The sequence below is a fragment of the Camelus bactrianus genome, chromosome 26 (assembly GCF_048773025.1).
Source record: "Camelus bactrianus isolate YW-2024 breed Bactrian camel chromosome 26, ASM4877302v1, whole genome shotgun sequence".
In the NCBI taxonomy this organism is placed as follows: domain Eukaryota; kingdom Metazoa; phylum Chordata; class Mammalia; order Artiodactyla; family Camelidae; genus Camelus; species Camelus bactrianus.
The window spans coordinates 2,703,227-2,725,404 of record NC_133564.1 but is presented as its reverse complement, the minus strand read 5'-3'; the positions used below and the strand labels follow the sequence as shown (position 1 = coordinate 2,725,404).

The window sequence follows — 22,178 nt, the reverse complement described above, 5'->3', positions numbered from 1 at the left end:
CGCAGGGACACCCCCTCAGGGAAGCCCTCTATTCGCCCTCAGCATGGCAGGTGTCCCAGGCCACATCCCGAGCTGCCCCATTAGGACTGCGGGTGCCCAGGTTTGCTAGTCAGAGCAGCAGCCTCAGAGCCAGGGTTTATGCCCGGGTCACCCTGCAAACCTACTGCCCGCCATATAGCCCCCAGCCAGCAGGTCACCTGGAAGTCACAGCAAGTGCCCCACCCAATCCCGAAGTCTCTTCATTTGCCAGCACCGCTGATGACTGGTCTCTAAACTTTGGTCAGTTTTTCACAAAACAGCAGCTTCCACTGTGAAGCAGGGGGTTTTCTCTTCTGCTACCCATCCTTACTGGAAACGTCAAGGGAAACCAAAAGGCCTTTTCTCAACCCTTTTCTGATGACACCCTCCCACCCACAATATTCACATGCTCAAGAGCTTTGGGTCCACGTGGTTTTGTTTCCCATACGCTAAGTGGCTCAAAACACTGCGGGATTCTTTCTCTTTTGAGAGTATTTGTTTGTACTGAGTTTATCGGCTTTAATCACTTTTTGTGTCTCCCTTCAGTGTCCCTAGCAGTTGCCACTTCTTACTCCCTTCAGCAGCCTCCTTCGCAAAATCTAGTCTAAGAAATCAGCTGTGATGAGGGGCCCGGGGGGAGTCACAGAAGATGGAACTAAGGCAAAGAGAGGCGACATAATTTCCCTGAGAAGATCAGCTTCAAGCCCCAACACTGTGAGTCACGTCCCTCTGTTTAACTCTTATGTTAAACTAGTTAAATTTTTATAGATTATGGTTATAAACAGATGAGCTATCAAAATACATACAAGGACACACATCAACTCTATGATATTCATTAACTCCACTATTTTGTTTCTATTTATTTTATTTCTGTTAAAAATAATTAGGAACCTCTGCAGTCAGTATAGCAAAATGATAATGGGTTTTAAATCCAGAATGTAGAGGCGTAAGTGTATCATTAATCATAATTATTTGTATGCTCACAAAATGATTTGACAGTCTCTCTCCCCTCCCGCTACTCGCTACTGGCTCTCACCTGAGCTCCCAGACCACACATCGAACAGCCTTTCACTTTACACACAGCTGAACTCATCAGTTTTCCCCCAGAGCTCCCTCTGCAGCTTTCCCTCCTCAGAGCACAGCAGGACCATCACTTACCTCATTAATCCACCCAGAAACCTGGGCCTAACTCCATCCTACCTTCACAGACATCATTCATCCTTTCCTTTTTACCATCTAAACATGCCTAAAGTCTGTTCGTTTTTTCCCAGTGACTGTCCCACTGACTGTACCACCGCTCAGGTGGAAGCCACCAACACTGCACACCTGGACTCACGAGTCTCCCAGGTGGCCCCACAGCTGCTCTCCCATACTAGACACAAAAGGGATATTGTCACTCCCGTGCTTTTATGACTCTTTTCAACCCTACTGTTCTTAGAAAAAACTCCAAGTTTTTCACCTGTTGAAGGTGTTTGCCATGAAACTTTGAGCTCAGGAACGGCAGGACCCCCCTCCTTTTTGGCCCACCCCTTTCCCCAAGGCCCAGCCCTCTCCCCCTCAGCCCCGCCCTCTGGCACAGCGCTGGCTCAGGAGGACCTGCTGAGCTACACCAGCCTGTATTCTAACCCTGGTCTTGAGTTCTTAGCAAACTGCTTCACTTATCCATACAAATCCAAGGTAGATTAGAAAGATTTTAGATGTTGAGCTGGACTATTGATTTGGGGATTTTGCACTAGCAACCTGCAAGTACATGTTCTAATGATTCTGTCTTCTTAAAACCACACCCAGGTTTTAGTAGTATTTGTGGAATGTCTTTGGAGTAAAAGGGACTGTACTTTAACAGACTATATGTTTTATAACATGAACAACACGGACAGGGTCACAAATGGAATCGCCTCACAAGTGACAGAAGACAGGTGAGAGGCACAAAGCAACAGGTCTCAAAGATTGTAAGAGCAATGTTGTTTCGCCAATCCCCCAAAAATTCCTGAAAGAACCAAAAATTCTGAATTTTGAAAGTAAAAGGCTATCATATATAGAAATAAAATAAATGATCCTCTTCATCAGTGTTTCAAGATCTGACTCCAGATATTTTAGCAGGCCATACTGAATCCTAGCACAGAAAAATCAGATGGACTAGTGGTGAGTAAGGTCCAGGAAAACGGCAGTAATTCCTCCACTTGTGTAAAGACATACCCTCACCTGCCGAAGGTGAATGTAGAACGCATTCTGGAGATATTTGGAAGCTTCCAGGGTCCGCTTCTGAATGGCAAGGACACGGACAGCTTGGGAGCATGCTTCTAACTCAGTCACCGGCATTCTTACACTGCAGGGGAAAAGGAGGCCCTCAGTCGAGAGCAGAGATATTCCTGTCGTGTCTCCCAGGCCGCGCCTCGGGGACTCAGTGCCCTGCAGCAGCCCGGCCCCAGGCGAGGACACGCAGCGTGGCCCACCCAAGCAGGAGGGGCACTGTGCTTGAGAAATCCCATCCCCGATGGGGGCAAGAGGGGCTGGTGGGGTTGAGTGAACCTATAAATGCCCACAGAAATATGCCTGCATTCATTCAAGTGATACAAGCAACAGTAGCAGGCTATTTAACAAAATTTCAATTTTCAGAGGAAATTTTGCCATTCCTTTCCACTTGTCCCCTGCACTCTGAGACAGGCTTAGGCTATCTCACACCTTCAACTCTGAAGCAATAGTTGTGAAGTAATTTTACTCTGCTGCAAGTGTCCTCGCTCCCCGTGTCACTGTGTCTGTCCTCTCTTAACACAGTCGGATATCTTCCTGGATCTCTACCTGAGTTCCTTTCTCCTCCTCCTCAGATCCTGAGATAAAGGACAAGTGAAGACACATGACCAGAAAAGGCACTGTGGTCTTGACCGAAATCCACAGTGACCCCCTAGGTGTGTGCTGCCCACCCCTTACTTTTGATTCTCAAGGTTCTGCCCAGGGTGACATCCAGCCCAGAGAGGTGGCCCAATTAAAATCTATGTGGCTTGGGCACGGGGACAGGTGCTGGAGCTGGTTCCGGGACCAGGCCCCTCCCCACCTCTGCTCAACTCTCCCCCGAAGCCACGCTGCCAAGCACTCAGGCTCCGTGATCTGATGTCCTTCTCTTCTACTCTACTCCAAACCCTTTTCCTTTGCCTTTTTTCCCTAATTATCCCCAGCTGGAGTGATTTTTCAATCGCAGTATCTAAAAAATTTCCTGCAGCCGAAAATGAGGTCTCCAGATATCAATGCCCATATGCTGGTTCCTGAAGAGAGCCGCTGGATAGGGGGACCCTCACCAACACTCACAGGGCATCAGACATGTTTCAGGGTCGGCCACCCCCAACAAGAGTTTGCTGTGACCCCTATGACCGCACTGCATCCCTGCTCACAAAAATATAGTTGGCCCACTTATCGGTTATTAAGAAGCAAAAATACAAAATTGCTCATGTTTCTTACTAAAATTATCTATGAAGCGGAAAAGGGAATTGTAATAGAAAAGAACAATTTTGACCCCATGTTAGGTCTGTTCCTTTGGCTTTAACCCTGTGTCCTGTTTTCTAGGCTCAGACATGCTATCTCTGCACCATTTGTAAAAGAAAGTTGCCTTTAGACTGAAATATCCAGGACAGCCTCTTCTCCTGGCCGTGATCTTGAAGGATGCTAACTAATCTGCACTTATGTAGAGATGGCAAGTTTCAAACTAGAGAATAACTTTGTTTTATTTTTGGAGGTTTTACAGGGGCAACATGATTTGATCCACATGGACAGCTGCAAGAACAGCGGATTCAAAGGACAAGCAATTCATACAACAAGAAGTTTCCAAAAACCAACTGCAGCCCCGCCCCTTTTTAGTATAAAAGTAGACTCAATTCTGACTTGGGGAAGATGGTTCTCCAGGACATCAGTCTGCCAACTTCTGGGTCTGCCAGCTTTGCAAATAAAGTCACTATTCCTTGCTCCAACACCTCATCACCCAGTTTATTGGCCTGTCATTTGGTGAGCAGAATGAGTTTGGATTCGGTAACAAAATGACTGCATTGGAGGTAGTATGTCTCCACTCTTTCCTCGTTTCCAATATGTAACATGCACATTATTTATGATCTAGTGCAAATAATTCATCAAAGACAACCACAAAAAGAAACTATACTCACCCAGCTATCAACACTGAAGTCAAAACCTGTCAATTTTATATGCTGTTTAAGAACACAACCGAAAAACCTAACATAAGGAGTCGATTCCACGGAAATAAAATTATTTATACTCCTTCAAAACTTTTTCTTTTCTTTTCTATTTTATTTTGTTTTGCTTATTGAAAGGAAAATAAAAGTCAAATCATTTTATTTCACGTATTTTTGTTATAGCTACATATTTTAAATACTACAAAAAGACTTAAATTGCAATAAAAAATTGTTCATATATTAGTATAAAGATATATACACAACCAATGGGGATTAGGAAAGGAATGGACATTTACTAAAAATCCACTGCAAGCCAGTCTTTTACAAGCATATCATGGAATATAAGTTCTATTATCCAGGGAGCCTCACCCACATTCTCATTACTGAGTCCCTTAGTAATCAACCACTAAGTCACCAGCATAGAACCATGTGATCAGTATTTTAGGAATAAATGAGGGAATTAGCTCATTCAATTCTAAAACAAAATCCCTAAAATAAATACTGAACTTATTTACAGATAAATAAAATTTGTCCCCAAAAACGTAAAGTTTCTTCCTCAAGGTCACAAAGCTAATAACTGGTAAAGTTAAGATTTGAACTAATCTGCCTGATTCTAAAAACTAAGGTGGAAATCCCATTCGACTGGGGAGTGTCCAGCTGCACAGCCTATCACCCTATCTTTGTTCAGAGCTGGCCTTAGACAGCCTGAGACAGCACCCCATTCCTGTGGAACTCGAGGGCAAATGATAACAATAAGGATTTTATATCCAGCAGTTTCTTAGGTCTCATGTATATAAAGTGTCAGCAGGTCAGCAGAAAATCTCTGGGAAACATGAGTGTGTCCAGACCGTTTTGCTGATTAGAAACTCAATCTATCAGGATAGAGTGACCTTCCCATGAGAGGCCACATGGACATAAAGTAAAGGCAGCTGAACAATGGAAACTAGCAAGACCCCGGAACTCAAGCAAGGATCCCTGCCATCCCCCACCCAGTTGCCTCTTCATCCGCATGGACATGAAGACAGAAGACCCGGGTTCTTGTCCAAGTTACACTATCATGGATTCTCACCCATAAAAAGGTACGAATCTATGCTGTCATAAGTCCTTTCCAACTCAAATATGATGACACCAATATCTCAGCAGAATATCTATGTCTCCACTTCCCCACTTCTAATAGGAGACTATTTCTGTGGACACAAAGCAGAAATCCAATTTAAAAAACCATGCAAGAAGCCAGGCGAATTTCTGCTTAAGAGCCTTTGCTCTCACGCTCAGTGAATGAAAACTCAGAAAAAGTGGTCCTTCTCCCTCAGCAAATGGGAGGTAGCCTGATTGTGTGTGTGTGTGTGTGTGTGTGTGTGTGTGTGTAAATCAAATATAATCATGTCTGGGACGTGTACAGATTATTTTTAATTTCACTGTAATTTCATGGGGATGAGCCAACTTTTAAAGTAATTTGAATGTAGTGTTCTGAGACAGACTCAGTCTCTTTTGGTGGAGGAGGTGAAAGGGGAGAGTAAAGGAGGAAAGAGGTAAATGAAGCAAAGAAGTAAGAATACTGCTAGGGAAAGGCAAGACGTTAATTTTTTTCCTCATTGCATCACATACAAATTAGGGACTGGCTTTCCCCCGATGTCTTATCGAGCACTGAGTTGCAGAAGAAGAGGCGACAGCCCATTTCTCACTGAGATTGTGATTGTACGTGGCATCTTATAGACACAAATCATTTACCCTGAGCAAACACTCTAGCAGCAGGCTGTAATTCTCCTGTTTTGAGAGACAAGAAAACAGGAGTTCAAAGCGGGTAGATAACTTGACAAAAGTCAGAGGACCAGTAAACAAGAGAGGATGAATTCAAACTCAGATCTGAATGCAGAGTCTCATCTTCCCACTCCCAGGGCAGGAAAATCCTTAACACACAGGCTCCCCAGCTCCCCTGCAGTGTTCCTGGCGCCAAGAATTTCCCATGGTAATGGTCTCCAGTTCTCACAGACACAGTGCTCTGTGCAGCCAATGACCTTGATCAGACCTTGATCATCTACCTGCCACGCCCACCAAGCTTCACCATACAGGCAGGAAAGCTGGCTTTCAAGTGCAGACAAAGCCACCCTTAGTCTAACCTGGGCTCTTCTGCAGCTTCTCCAGCCTAAAGGCAGCCATGAAAGTGCTCAAAGTTTGTACGTGAGCCACACTACCTCTCTCCATCTGTGTCCCCACCTATTCTACTTAGGTATGAACATTTTGAGAATCTTGGAAACAAATTTTTAAAAACAGAAAAGAAAGGATTCTGGAACAACTACTTAATACTTACAATTTTAAATGACAATTTACAAAGTAAGTATTGAAAAACCGAATCTTCCTTTCTAAATGTCAGTTTTAAGCATTTAAAAATATAATAGCAAAAAATTCTCACTTACAAAATTAACAAAAACATAAACAATAATCTGGAATAAATTCAAAAATAATGCCCATATTCTAAATGGAGAAACTTCAGGACTGTACTGAGGGTTAAAGTAAGATGTATGAATGTAGAGACATAAACATATTGCATGGAGAAAAGCAGTTTTGTAAAGATGTAAGTTCTCCTAAGAATAATTCAAAACTTAATAAATAATCCCATGAAAATTCCAATCTGATTTTTTTTAACTTGAACAAAATATTTTGGAATTCTTCAGGAATAATATAGTCATAATACTTGACAAGAAAATTTGGGATGGAAGAAAAGAATCAAAAAAATCAGACTGCCAATTATTAAATAAATTTTTACAATATGTAAGATATGGTGCTGGAGTAAGGAAAGGAGATTGACAGAAGGGAACCATGAGCTCAAAAAGAGACTCTAGTGTATGTAAGTATTTTGTACAGGTGGGATTTCAAATCAAAGAGAAAATTATGAATTCGATAATTGTCCTGGGACAGAGAATCACCTGGAAAGAATAAATTCCATTCCTGTCATAATGACCACAAGATAAATTGCAGATAGTGATGTAAATATTAAAAAGTACTAGTAACAGCAAATAGAACACTTTGCTCTTATTAACTCAACTTCTCCTCACTATAACATGTACTATTATAATCTCCATCTTAGAGTTTAAAAAAACCTACAGAAGAGATTTATTCCATTATAAGAGAGTATTTCTAAGAATAATGTCAAAGATAAAACCCATAAGGAAGACATTTACTATCCTAAGAATAGTTTGAGCCACAACAAAAATCAGAAAACTTCCTGAACAAAATGAAAGGAAAGAAATGACAAGAAAAAGCTCTGTGATACATGTTGATGAATTCACGAAGTTAATTTTCATAACATACAAAAAGCTGTCACAAAGCAACAAGAAGCTCCCTCACTTAAATGTGGGCAAAGGACAAAAGGAATCATTCATTTTAAAAAAGTCAAATGGCTAATGAGTGAAAAATGCTCAAAACTTCACTGGTCATCAAATGCAAACAAAAACAATGAAAAAGCACTTTTGCTTATCATATTGGCAAATATTTTTAAGATATTCTAGCTAGTGTCCATCTGTGGGAGAACAAATCATGAGCGACTTTTTCAGAGGATGACATATCAATGGATTTGTAAGCTCTGAAAACGTACATACACACTGACTCAACTCCACTTCTAGGAATCGTTTCCTTTAGGAAAAAAAAATCAGTCCAAAAAGATGTACCCATCAGGGCATTTACACAGCACTGTATACAAAGGTGGGAAGAAAAACTGAAGTGAAATCATATCCAGCGATAGAGAATTGGTTACATAAATAATTGTGCATTTTTTCATTCCCCAATAGAGAAGGAATTTCTAGTCACTTGAAAGGAGTCTGTGATGAATGTAAATGTCACATCCAGGGACTAAATTTCCAGAAGCCTTAACTAAAGGAATACACATACAAGATCACAGGAATGTCTGTACAAGAAGGATGCAACTCAAACATTCTTTCTGACAGTGGAAAATGGAGAAAACTTAACTGTCCACCATCAAGACAATGATGCGGTAAATCAAGGCGAGCTGCGGGCGCTGAGGGAGCCGGCGTTTCGCCATGGTCCAGGGCCTTGTCCACCGCACTCTCCCACCAAATGTGTCCGTGGACGAGACGACACCCGCACATCAGGAGACCCCTCCAATTTATCTGAAAGGGCCGGGTGAGTCTGGAGTGGGAGGACGTCCATGATATACCCCTAAGTGAATAAAGCGAGCTGCAGAAAAACATATAGTATGGAATCATTTTTAAATAAAGCATATATACACACACCTATACATTGATTTCTCATATGTGTATATATATCTATCTCATAGGCATAAAGGTCATGATATATATATACAAAATTTTCAACAGCTTTTACTCTCAGGAAATAATGAGAAGGGAGTTAGGGGCCTTCCTGTACCACCACAGTTCTCTTTTCAGTATTTAGGTTAAGTATACTTGGAATTTAAAATTTATTTAAGTCCGAAGAAAAATGGACGATGCCTCCATAAGACAGAATGCTACACTGGTCTTTAAAAATCATGCCAAGGGAGATAGAATATTGTAGAAAAAGATGTAATAAGCCAAATGGAAAATGGAGGTCTCCGAACAGTAAACAGGGACGGAGTGCTCACTGGTTTTTATGACAGAGATGATAAACACTGACGAAAAGAACAGAAAATAAATGTTAAATTGTTAATTATTATCTCTGAGTAGCGGGACCAGGATAGAATCTTTTGCCCCTTTTTTCAGACATATTATATTAAATGCACATTATTTTTCATCTGAAAATAGCATTTTTAGACGTGTAGTACCACGCAGTGGGGAATAATACAAGAATACTTACAGAAACAATTAACTAGGAGACACCGCAGCAGCACCACACAATGTAAAACGGGCAATCCTGATTTACACCGCTCAGTTACATAAGGATCCAGAAAGTGAGAGCACCTGCTGTAACAGGGCGTGGCCCCCTTCTATTTGTCAGTTGTGTCTTCAGGGCTGAGGCAGTTCTGAGCACGGCCAGTGTCAGTGCTGGTGTCTGGATGGATGCTACTGGAGGTGAGGACACCTGCAAGCAGAAAGGAAGAACAGAAACCATCCTCTGCACTTTCTGTCTTGTTTCCTTGTTACTTTAAAAGAGAGGCATAAATAAGATAAACTGTGTATCTCCCCTACTGAAATTTCAGTAATGAAACCGTTTTTAAAGGCTTCAGAGCTTATATTCTGTCTATAACTGTCTTTTTAACAAAGAATCATATTTATTAAATGCTAATTGACTCAGTTAATTAACTCCCTGTTGAAATATTCAAGTAAAGAACATGAAAGGCCTTACGTAAAAGAACTACACCTGCAGTGACTAGCTCAGCTGTCTTGACGGCAATGCAGTCAGCCCCCACCATCCCGTGGCCCTGAGCTCCTGATGCTGGTAAGAGAGCACGCTGCCGCCTCAGATGGAGTGATACTGTGAAAGCATTTTTTGAACTCTACAGTACTGACAAAACATAACTGACAAATCCCAGGCTCCTTTGAAGATGTCATTTTTGGTTTCTGACCAACCACAGTCAATGAGCAGAACCACCCCATTCCCGAGTCATGGGACTCACGTGGGAAGAAATTTTGTAGAAATTTCCAGGTACAGAATGTAACCAACTATATGTAGAACTCTGACAAAAGAAAAGATGAAATACTCTGATGTTGAAGACACTCAAAATATTCTCCTAAGCCTTAGTAGCTGGAAAGGCTGGGCTTCTCCTCAGCCACTTATTTATTTCACAGCCAGTGAGCATCTCCCACAAACCCTGTTTCCCTGTGTCTGCTGGGAGCCTCAGGCACACTCTTGCTGTCGATCTTATAAGTCACAGGGCAGACGCGTGTCTCTCATGCCTGCCACCCTCACACAGGCTCGCCTCCTAGCCTCACTGTCTGAACTTGGCCCTATTTTCTCACCTGTTTATTTGGTATCTGTTCTTCTGTAAGCTGCCTGAAATGCTTTTTGGAACAAGTCAGAAGAATGAGTGGGTAGAGAAATGGACAGTTGGACAGGTGAGAGGTGGGCAGACAGACAGAGAGACTCCAAGAAAAGGGGAACAAAGAAAATTCCCTATGCAGAACCCTCTTCTAGTCAGGGAAGAAAACCGCCACGGAGACGTGTGAAGAGGCAGGTGGCTTAGGGCTGTTTCCTGGATTCCATGAAAAGTCCCACCAAGAGAGAGGGTAGAACTATAAATAATAAAAGAAAAAAGCATGCATGCTTGAAAAATATATCCACAATATGTACTTTCTAAAGAATAGATTCAAATCAGCAGGGCCCAATTACTAAATCCTTGGGTATTTACAGAAATGAGAATCCCATCTCCAAACCACAAGGCATCCCTTCGGAGCACTAGAGTCTACACGGGGCTGTTATAAAGCCTTCACCACAAAAGCTATGCTCTCCTGCACTTACGAGGAACGAGCAGCAGTGCTCGGGCTGCCCACGCGCATCATTTGCACACTACAGCACCTCTACGGGGGAGGGACGCTTAGCGAGCCCCATCTCTGCAGGACAGAAAACAAGCCCGGGAGAGGCTAAGCCGACCTACCAGTTCTCCATCTCACAGGACTGGTCACTCCAGAGCAGGACTCGAACTCGTACCCACGTTTGTAATCACGGTACTACCGTGCTTTGTGTGCTTTTTGTGTGTATAATACATTTGTTTCTGGCATGAAAGTATATTTAATAAATGATCGGTTGTCCTGTCTATTTCATTTGCTCACAATCAATCTTTATAATGTTGAATTGTACTCTTTTTCCGTGGAGAAAGGAACGGAACGAGCGGGTGTTAGAATGAGGTGGGGCTCCATTCTTTATCTGTTACCTCATCTCATCCAAGTCCCCAACCAGGGAGAAGGAGCAAATGTTTTCTTCATCTTTTAAAGAGAGGGCTCCACTGATGGTGACTTAACTCCAAAACCAAGTCTGGGGAAAGGGCACATTCAGCAACCAGAGCATTATCACCTGTAGGAAGGCAAAAACAGCTCACGGGAGGGCTCAGGGGGTCACCCTGATTTAATTTCAATCGATAAAACAATAATGCACTCTAAAAATACTAGCATGCAATGGATTGGCTCTTTCTTGACATCTAGCAAGTTTCCACAGCCCACATGTAAAATTATCGTGAACCAGTGAAAGGAAGTGTCTACAGACAAGAAAAATCAATGCCACATGTAAACTGAAACCCAGGCTGGAGGAAAGGAAGAGAAAGGGCATAGTAAAGAAGTGGGGAAAGGCTGGGGAAAATAAATCATCACACGGACTCTCAAGCATCATCCAGCAAGCATATAATCATTCGAGAGAGAGAGTTACTGAGGTCCTATTCTGTGCAAGATTGTAGAGCGGGTGAAGCAAGAGCGCAGCGACCATGGTGGCAGCAAGTTGCGGGGCTCAAATACACTTCTGATCCCGGTACCTGGCACACTTGTCCTCAGTATAAAGGCAAAAAAAAAAAAAAATGTAAAATAACTCTGTAAACTCAAAGCATTGTTAAAAAAAAAATTAAACAAAACCTAAATACCAGGACAGACAATCCACGCACATTGCTGGATCAGAAGACAGCGCTCTTGGAAAGGCAGTGCTCCCCAGAACGATCCGTATATTCTACGTGGTCTCGATCACAATTCCTGCGGGCTCCTCTGCAGAAACTGACTAGCTGCTGCTACAATTCATATGGGAATTCGAGGGTCTCAGTAACCAGTACGTACTTGAAAAAGAAGAACAATGTGAGAGGACTTGTAATTCTCAATTTCAAAACTTACAACTGTATGTCTAGGTGAGATTAGAGGCCATTGTGAAGTTATTACTGTGTTTATCCGTATTTTCTAAATTCTCTACAATGACTACAAGTGTTACAATAAGAAAAATAAAAAGTAAGGTATCTTTTAAAACATGCACACCGATTCATTCATTGGGAAAAAAATATTTTAACTATAAAGAGGTAACCAAATATCTAGTGAAAAAGGACTACTTAAAAACAAGTGTGTATTTTCATTTTTCATAAATTGAAAACTGAAAAGCACAAACACATCAAGTTTCTAGGGAGACCGATGCAACATATTAATAGTTATTTTCAAAAATTCTAATTGAACAATGAAAACTCAAGAAAGGGAAAATCGCGATTGACAGCCAACTGCAAACACATGGAGAGCAAAGGCCTAGAAATCACAGTTCCTTTAACTCTGATACTAACTCAATAGAAGAGGAAATTCCTCCCTGTGGGGACAGTGCAATCCCATTCATAAGACAGGATACACAGTACAAACTGCACTAGAATCTGGCGTGATTTTCTTAGAAGAATTCTAAAGTTACAACATTGCTGAAAAACTATAAAAACACTGAAAGACAGATTAAAACACACAGTCATATATATTATATAGAAACATATGAAGTCTGCTCCCATGTTGCATAGAAATACAAATATATTTGTTCATTTATGGGCACTGAATATTTTATCCCAGGTAGAATATTTCAACTAAAACAAATAATCAATAATACACACCTCTTGTCAAATCTACTTGATAAGGTACTCTGCTATGTAACCATAATGTGTCTAAGATAGATCTAAAATTAGTGAAAAAGATCTTTGTATGGTTTCTTGAACACTTCTCAAAATTCCAAGCTTAATTTTAAAATAGATCTGAGCAGTATTTCTATATTAACTTTTCCCTCGTGAAATGAACAGCACAGTCTGTTGTCAAAATTCTGTCCTTACAATGATTCACGAGCACTGTATCCTAAGAAAACTGCTGGACAGCAAGGCACTATCCAGACACTGTGACCAAACTAATGAAACACAAGGAAGACAGTGACCCTATTTTGGAGGACTTACCGTCTGTGTCAACTCTGGGGTTTTTATTTGATTGGTTTGATTGGGTAGCAAAATAAAATCAATCAAGTACTTTCTTCTTTAAGCATTCTGTAACTCATGACTCTGTTGTTAGTGTCATGAGAAGGAAAGACTAAAGCAAGACTTCATTAGGTCAATTAGCAACAGCCATCACTGGGGAGTGAGTAATAAAGAAGTTAACTAATAGCAATGCTTCTGCCTACATGAGACCTAAAATAAACCTACACTGATCTCTTTAAGGAAAATGAGGAGATGAGGCCCCAATGAGAAAAACAAAAACTAACAAGAAATCAAAAAAGTAAAGACTTTTCATTAACGATTCCAGGAAGGAGTGGAGCATGGTGGTGAAAAGCACAGATGCTGGGGACAAACATGAGGGTCTGAACTCCCACAGCACTGGGTAGCTTTGACACTGATAAGTCAGTGAAATTTTCTGCATCCCAGTATCCTATCCATAGACTGGGGACAGCAACAGAACCCGTCTCCTAGAACGGTCCTAATAATTAAGTTATTTTATATATAAAAGTTTAAATAAAATACCTCAGATATTAAATATTACCCCAAAAGCACAAGGAAAAAGAAAACAGAGATAAATTAGAGTTTATCAAATTTTAAAACTTTGCTTCAAAGGACACCATCCAGAAAGTGATAAAACAACACACAGCAGAAATTTTTTCAAATCATTTATCTGATAAGGAATTTGTATCTACCAAAAAAAAAAAAAAAAAAAAGAACCTCCTACAACTCAACAATAAAAAGGCAACTCAATTAAAAAATGAATAGAGGATCTGAAAAATATTTATAAAGGAAAATATACAAATGACCAATAAGCACATAGAATGATGTTCAATATCATTAGCTGTAAGGGAAATCAAGTCAAAACCACTAGGAGAAACCGCTTCACACTCACTACAATAGGTTATAATCAAAAAAAGAGTAACAAGCACTAATGAGGACACAGAAGATGCAGAGGTCGCAGCCGTTGCTGCTGAGGATGTAACACAGACTGGCCACTTTGGAAGAATGCCTGGCAGGTCCTTAGAGAGTTGAACATTTGGTTTCTGAATGACCAGGCAATTTTGCTTCCTGGGCACACACGTAAGAGAACTGAAAACAAATGTTCACATAAAAACTCCTACAGGAATATTCACGGTGCCATTACTCATCACAGCCAAAAAGCAGAAACAACACAAATGCCTATCACGTGATGAATGGGTAAACAGAGGGGCCCAGCCATACAGAGGAATATTATTCAGCAATAGCAAAGCATAGAGTACTGACCCAGGCCACAACGTGGACATATTTTGAAAACGTTACTCAGGGTGAAAGAAGTCAGTCACAATAGATGCTTCCACTTACATGAAGTAACACGATTTACATGAAATTTCCAGCAGAGGCAAACCCACAGAGAGAGAAAAGTGGCTCCCTGGGGCTGTGGGAGGATGGGGAAGACGGGGATGTCTGCTTATGCATAAGGAGCTTCCTGCTGGGGGGATGAAAACGTTCTAAGATTGAATGGGATGCACAATTCTGGGCATAGAGTACAAACCACTGTACATTTTAATGGGTGAATTGTTATTAAAACTGTTAAGAACGAGAGCACCTCGGGCCAGTACCTTCCCATAGTAAATGCAAATTGCTAAATTTTATTACAGGAAGAAGAAACTGACCTCAGCATGAAAGCAGGAGTTCAGCAAATGTGAGTTAACCGAAATTGGACAAGAGCATTTCACTTGAAACAGTTGCTGAGTGTACACAAAATATTAAGACATGACAAGGAAAATCAGTTTGACATCACGAAGAAGCATTCTGCTTCAAATGCAGATCAAGGATTCGGCAAGCCCAGCTGCTAGAAATGACCAGAGAAGAAACCTGGTTCTTTAAACAAGCACCAGAGCCAACAAGGTAATAGTGGTGAGGAAAGTAGGCGGCCGAAAATCTGGAACAGTTTGTTACAAATAATTTCTCCACTGAAAATTCAAAAATAAAATGAAAGTGATGTAATACTGTGTTGACCTCACGTGAATGGGCTTCCTCCGGTTCTCGACAGTTTTGTAACCCCGAATGAGAGACTCAGGAGAATCAGAATGGCTCCTGGGAGTCCCCAAATGACTGCCCACCAGCACGCTGACCACCATCATATCTGCCAGGGTGGAATTGCAGAGAAGAGACCAACGTCTGAAAGGCACAGGAAATATTGACAAGGGAAAAAAAGGCTGATGTCAGTCTTGGGACAGAGGCCCTGAGAGCAGAGGCCAGAAGGCTGCAGGTGAACTGGAGTGGCCCTGGGGCAGGAAGGGACCACGGGGGAGCAGATCTCAATTCTCTTCTCTCTCTCCCTCGGGTAGGAGAGATAAAGTCTGCATCCTTCTCACCTGGAACTGTGGGTTCTGGCTGGCATAAGTCTTACCGACATGGAATGAATGACTCAAGACTGTGGAAAAAGGAAAGAAAGCGAGAGGGAGTAGGGAGCCAACTCCAAGAGCCTCTAAAATGCTCCCATATTTATTGTGTATAATCAAAGAAAATAGTCTTTAACAGTTGTGTGATAGTAAACAGGAACTTGGGGAAAGACAGGATGAGACAGAGATTGTAGAATCCACAATGAGTAAAAAGGCTTAGTTTACCTTTAGGGGAGTCATGGGGAGAGGGGAACAAGATAAATTCTTTAGATATTCATTACAAAGCAGAACACCAGTCCAGCCAGGTCCGTGTTTTGGGGATAATAGACTATCTAACAGCACGCACGACCAGCATTTATAGCTGAGGGCCTGGGTCATTGCTGTGCAATGAACAGAGTGCTATCTAAAACCTCAAATATGCAAGCAAGGCATTGTCTCTGCTTTTTATGGCAAGGAGACAGGAGTGAGGATGCACAGGTGATTGCTTGAAAGCAGTTACTAAGCACACTTTTTCTTCTTAAAGTTGACGTGCGTCTGGTGTCTGTTAAATTTGTTAACCCAATCATGGGCTATCACATGCAACCATTATGGAGAACACCCTAGGATGACAAATCCTGGCTCTGGGTCTTTTCCTGCCAGCTTCGGCCATTCCAGCAGGGTCTAGACACATCCCTGAATAACTATCCCACAGAACCACCCAGACTCTTAACTCCTGGTGCTTGGAACTTAATTTTAGCTCTACACAACTTAACGGAGAAAAGTTTCAGAAACAATAGATATTATATTCTTTTTATATCTCATCATAGAACTAATTTTTCTGATTGCTCTAAGCTGCTTCTACTTGGTAAATCACCTAATTCTGCAGGTGAATTCAGTACTTTCCATTGCGCATAACTAGACAGCCTGGGCCCTCTGACTTCTATTGGTCAAATAAATTCCTATGCACCTAATTGTTTTCATTTTTCATCAAATTCAGCCTGGAGGTGAGGGAGTGTCACTCTGTTCCTCAGCCCACCCTCTACTCTATACTCTTCAGCAACTCAGGCCTCCTGAATACAAAACGTAGCATCTGTTTCCCTTGATCTACACTTTCCACAAACGCAACAGGAAACATCAGCCTAGAGAATGAATTCAACACAAATGTTAAAACAAAAATCTACAAACATGAAGCAACTCCATCTCCGAATCATGATACACAATGACATGAAATTAAGGGTGTCAGGTACAAAGCACGCGTGGGCCTGACCACCTCATTTCTATTCTTCAAAGGAAGGAAGGTTTTCATGTTTTTTATTATCATTCTTTGTCATTGTTTCTGATTAAGCCAAAAAATAGTTTATGAAATAATTAAGCACTGCAATAACAGATTTTCGCTGTATCAATTACAGAAGGCATTCAGAGGGGATAGGAAAACCCACCTATGTAAAAAATGCAAAATTTCTTCCCCTGTTAAGAACACGTATACAAAATGCAACAGAGAATTCAAATTCATGTGGAGAGGAGCAAAAGCCACAGAATCAAACAAAGTCAGTACTATGAGTCAATTCAAAATTCACTGGACAAACATGCTCAATGCATTCAAAGAATTTTAAAGGCACACTGCAAACCATTCACTTAATGATCTACAGGCTAGAGGAAGCATTTTCCTCTTTAAAAGACAACAGAAATCAATAGGTTGCCCCACCAAACGAGGACCAAACAACAATCAGGTTTTTAACAGTTCTGATAAATCAGCATGTTCTAAACATCAAAATCCAGAAATTTTAAACATTCATTCACACCACAATGAAACAAGCACTTAAAAAAAAGAAAAACAATAACCCGAAGAAACTAAGCACAATTTTCATGTACCTGGATCAATGGGAACTTCTTGTAACGCTGGAAGAAATAACAGGCTATAGCCTTTTACTTAAAAAATAAAACTACATTTAAAGATAACTGCTAAAACACATTTCATCATTCTTGTTGCCTTGAAAAATCCGAGGCACTCGTATCTGATCAGAAAGGCAATTCTGAGTAATAGTATGTTACAATTCAGTGCCAGTTTGCTTTAGTAGAAAAAAGAAAAGCTACTGTTTCTCATCCTGCACAAAGTGTAAAGAACCTTCCTGCCTCTATCTCCTCCTATTTTCTAAGCTCATTCTCCCCAACCCTTCTGAAACAAGTATGAGAACCTTTTATTCCCACCAATATGCCAAATGACAAAAGAGTATCAATTTATTTGTATAAATATATGCCTACAACTTGAACTGGAAGAGAAAGGTATCAGAAGGCTATATGGAACTTATTTCTACCTTCCTGAAATCACACACACACACACACACGTTCACAGAGACACAGACATGTACACACTGAATTACTGCGCAATTCACAAGCTGAGGACTTCCAATTTATAGAAGATAACTTTGTAGTTAGTTTAAAATACAAAACTGTCAGCTTTTGAAAGCCTTCATCATCTGCTAAATCATCCAAATATCAACGAGACCCAATTAGCCTTCTCTGTAGAATATAATTTTCGATGATGTCAAAACAGACCCTAAGTAGTGGATCCAAGACTCGTGTTTATCACTACCTATGATCGTTTTTAAACACATAAACAGATTCAGAAAGTATGTCCCAACAACATTTATTCTTATTGAAATAGCATATGTATTCAATTGTCTATACAGAAAATAGGTCCCATGATGGTGTTTAAGAGCTATTTTGTGTATTGAAATATTTATTTTTAAGTTCAGACAAGGAGGGTTTGTATTACTCAGTTGTAGAACACCTGCTTAGCATGCACAATCTGTTGGCTTCAGTCCCCATTACCTTCATAAAAATAAATAAAAATAAGTGCTTATTTAAAAATAAGAATAAATTTATAAAAAGAGTAAATGCAGACTAAAAACCACTGCAATCTACGAGCCATAATTTTAATAAAAAACAAGAGTTTCTATCAAATATTCACTATATGACAATCACAGAGACAACCACAAATCGCCCCTGACAACCATCAAGTGTGATTCTCAGCAACCCTAATAAGGAGACACCGAAGAGAAACCCAGCATTGCGGATGAAGAAACGGAGCTTGGAGGAGCCAGGGACGCTGACCGTCCTGCTCCCCGTGACATCACGTCATCCCAGGATGAGCGCTGACAGAGCTGCACTGAGGGGACCCCCAGCTGTACGGAAACTTGGTGCACTGGGGAGTCCCAGAAAACACTCAAAACTGTTCAGTGAAGACCCAGCTCAAATATATTACATTGTGCCACATCCTTTAAACAGGGAACATGACTGAGACCTTTTTGATGCCTCCGTGTCCTTTCGGCCATTATCAATTATTTGCCCTCTCAGCATGCCCAGTCATGAATTGGACCCCATATGAAGTGCACTCAGATGGCAGAGCTTTTAAAGCTGTTTTATGAAGTTTGTAAGACTCTATGCCTCACACAGGCGGTCATCCATGACTTCTCACCGGTGTGGATGTACCACATGAAATCACACCTTTCTGCTTTTTAAAATCCCTCCATGTAATCCAGACTTTTCAACAGCAAAGAAGCAGCTCAACCAGAAACAGTGGATAGCTTTTCACCAAATGGACTCGAACAGCCCATCGGACTACCTGGAAGCCTTTTTTTTCTATTAAACCCACTTCCAAGGACTTCATCATTTTCTGATTGGTGGACTTGGCCTCTGACTGGCCTACTCTGAGAGCTCCCAGCCTCACATCCGGGGGTGGGAGAGGACCCTGATGTTCGGGGAAATCAGTGCGGAAGGCGGAAATCTTCCACCCAGGTCCGCACGGGTAGAAGTGCCACAATGTGCTCAGAATATATACCGTCAGCAACTCTGGGCTCCCATGGACTGATGTCACATTAACCAAACTCATGAGAGACTGATGCAAGAAAACCAGAAATTAAATTTATTAATGTAACAGGAGATGTGAAACTACGAACCAGACTGAAATATCAGAGTTCAACTATGAGTACAGATTCTCCTCAACGGCCCAATCACGGGCAGGCAGTCACATGGCAACCATGGACTGAAGCAGAGCAGGAAGGGTTTCTAGATTAACTCAATGGACTAAATTTCTGTTATACGAACAGATCTGCTGCCCAGAAGACATTTAACGCCAATCACGGTGCACTGTCCGTGGACAGTGGCTGAGACACGTCTGTGAGCACCTGTGTAACTCTCCTTCCCCTGTCCTTTCTGGGCTAAGTGATGCACAGAGGTACAGAGATCCAGGGATGCAGATACCTCTAAACACCCAAAGCCCATCCCTGGGAGCCTGGAAACCAGACAGCCAGGGTTTAAATACCAGCTCTGCCACTTACTAGCTCTGTGACCTTGGCCAACTTACTTACTCTCTCCGTGCCTCAATTTCCACATTGTAAACCTGGGATAACAATGAAATCTCCCTTACTCACTTGTTGTGAAGATTGAAGGATTCATTTCTGTAAAACGCTCAGAAAAGAATGTAGCACATGTTTGGTGCTCAACAAATGTGAATTTAATAAGAAAGTGATTTACAAGTCTCCCTACTAATCATCTTCTGTGTTTCATGGCTAGTCTGAGTCCCAAAGGAAATCCTTATTTCCCCTCTTATCAACTCTTGGGGAGCACACTTCTCTTGCATCTCACCACCTGTTTAAACTGAGAGAAGGGATGCCTCCTCCACACTCCTCTGGTCCATGGAGAGTGCTTCCCCCTTCACACACCTGACCCCTGGCCAACGGCTAGCACTCTTCCCAATAACAGATTGAGGTGTGAGTCCGGAGAGACAAGCAGGGCATATGAAACCTTTCCTTTCCCTCCAGTGTTGGCCACCCTTCGGAAGCACCCGGGATGCTTAGCTCCATGGCAGGGAAGCCCTGTGCAGGATGGGGCAGATCATCTTAAGGGAAGGCTCGCTGTGTCCCAGAGCTAACTGGGACTGCTGAGTCTATAATTCTGGGACACAGTATCATGACACGCATTTTCCCACAGCCCTGAATTTTATGGAGAACGTGGCTTCATCAGTAATAAAGGAGACATTTATCGCCTGTCTGTTCTTCTGTGTCATCTCTCAGTTGGCTGCTGTAGAAAACATGGGTATAAGTATTGGGTCCACTTAAGCCCCAATATATATGAAGTACCAAAAAATTCTGTGGCTTAACATTGGTTCAGGGCGACTGTGTAACGGTCCTGACTTTGCTGATGCTAAATAATGGGTATAGGAACTATGGAACCTCCTCAAATATCTTTCAATATAAAACCAGCTTTTCTTATTTTCCTGTTTCTTAGTAATTGCCAAAGACTGTAAAATGATGGCTTCATACAAAACAGGAGCTAAACTTTATGAGCCCTTTGACATTCCCACTGTGCTAAACAATTTACATAATTTCTAATTCTCACAATTCTGCAAAGCAGATACGAGCATCCCCATCTCACAGACGAGGGAGAAACTCAGAACAAACTGACTCAGGCTCACGTGGCTCAGTGGCAGCGCGTGCATGCAAACACAAGTCAAATCAATACACCCCTTCTTCTATGTACAAAATCACCTCCCACCAAATGACACACAGCGGCTGGGTCAATACTCAGGGAACTCAGTACACTTTTCAGCTTTATGGTGCTCAAGAGGCCGCTTCTAGCTGCTTTATAAAATCCCGGCTCACTGGTTGCTAACACCGGAATAAAAGACCGATTTTGCCATTGTTTGCACAGCAAGTCTGAAATGTTCACAGCGAGGTGACAGAATAAAACAAAGATATAAGCAGAATAATTTTTCCAGGTAGACAGACATAATGGACATTGTGCTATTCTGAAGCACTAAGCAAAGGAATCAAAGCAAAAAAATAATTGTTAAGTCTTTTACAAACAGGAAAATTAAGACTGTATGAAGGTGCAACAGCGCCTCCTATGGCTAAAAAGACCTTCCAGGTTGCCGGGAAAGATGCAACACAAAAATTGCCTGTTGAATCAGAAACAAGAATCAGATAACTAAAAGCTTATGTAGCACATACTGCAGTTTGCTTCGGGGAAGGGAGGGGTATTCAGTATTTAATCTGACATTGCTAATACTCTTGAATATAAACAAAAGACACAGGCTCATGGAAACTCATCCTAGAAGAGGAAATAATCCAGTCCAGCCACTTCATTTTACAGGAGGGGAGACTGAGATCTGGGATCTGTCCTTCCGGCAATCAGCAGCAAAGCTCTCTCTCCTAGGCCTCATGTCATGCACTGTAGCAAAAACCAACAGATCTGTACTAGACCTCTATTCATAAAAGTCACGTGTGTATTTTTCCAACAGTAGGTAATCTAAGTATCTTGCAAAATACTTCTCAAAGAGCCAGGAAATCATACAGGTGTATTGAAATACAAAAACATTTATTTGCACATTAAAACAGCATGAGCTTTATTCTATTAAAAAAAGTGACATGTCAAATCAATGTTTTGATATTTTAAAACCTATTAAGCATGCAGAAAAATAAATCAAAATTTCTTTAATCACAAAAGAAAGAAGCTTATTCCCTTAAAATGTTCAATGTGGATTTTTCTACACTTAATAGTTCTGGTCAGATTTCTACGAATTTAAATGTCTGAGTGGATGGTTACACGGCAACATGAATTCTGAGTTGTAACAACACATTCTGTGTAAGTAATCTTCAAGGCCGTCTGCTTAAGGTGATTTAACTAGTCCCTGTCTCACTAGAATGATACAGATTTCATTAAACCTTCATACTGCACACACACACAAAACACTGA

At 41.3% G+C, this 22,178-nt stretch overlaps 1 protein-coding gene across 6 annotated transcripts in view; it reads right to left on the bottom strand.

Annotated features, from left to right (window-relative positions):
* LOC141575153 (uncharacterized) overlaps positions 1 to 22,178 on the bottom strand; it is a 195,240-nt gene that overhangs the window by 131,448 nt on the left and 41,614 nt on the right. For all 6 annotated transcript variants that reach the window (XM_074353754.1, XM_074353755.1, XM_074353758.1 and 3 more), the window contains exons 14-17: positions 11,734 to 11,898; positions 11,017 to 11,156; positions 9,003 to 9,227; positions 2,221 to 8,387 (exon numbers count right to left, since the gene is read on the bottom strand). The gene's annotated coding sequence lies outside the window, so the exon portion shown is untranslated. The remainder of the gene's footprint in view (positions 1 to 2,220; positions 8,388 to 9,002; positions 9,228 to 11,016; positions 11,157 to 11,733; positions 11,899 to 22,178) is intronic.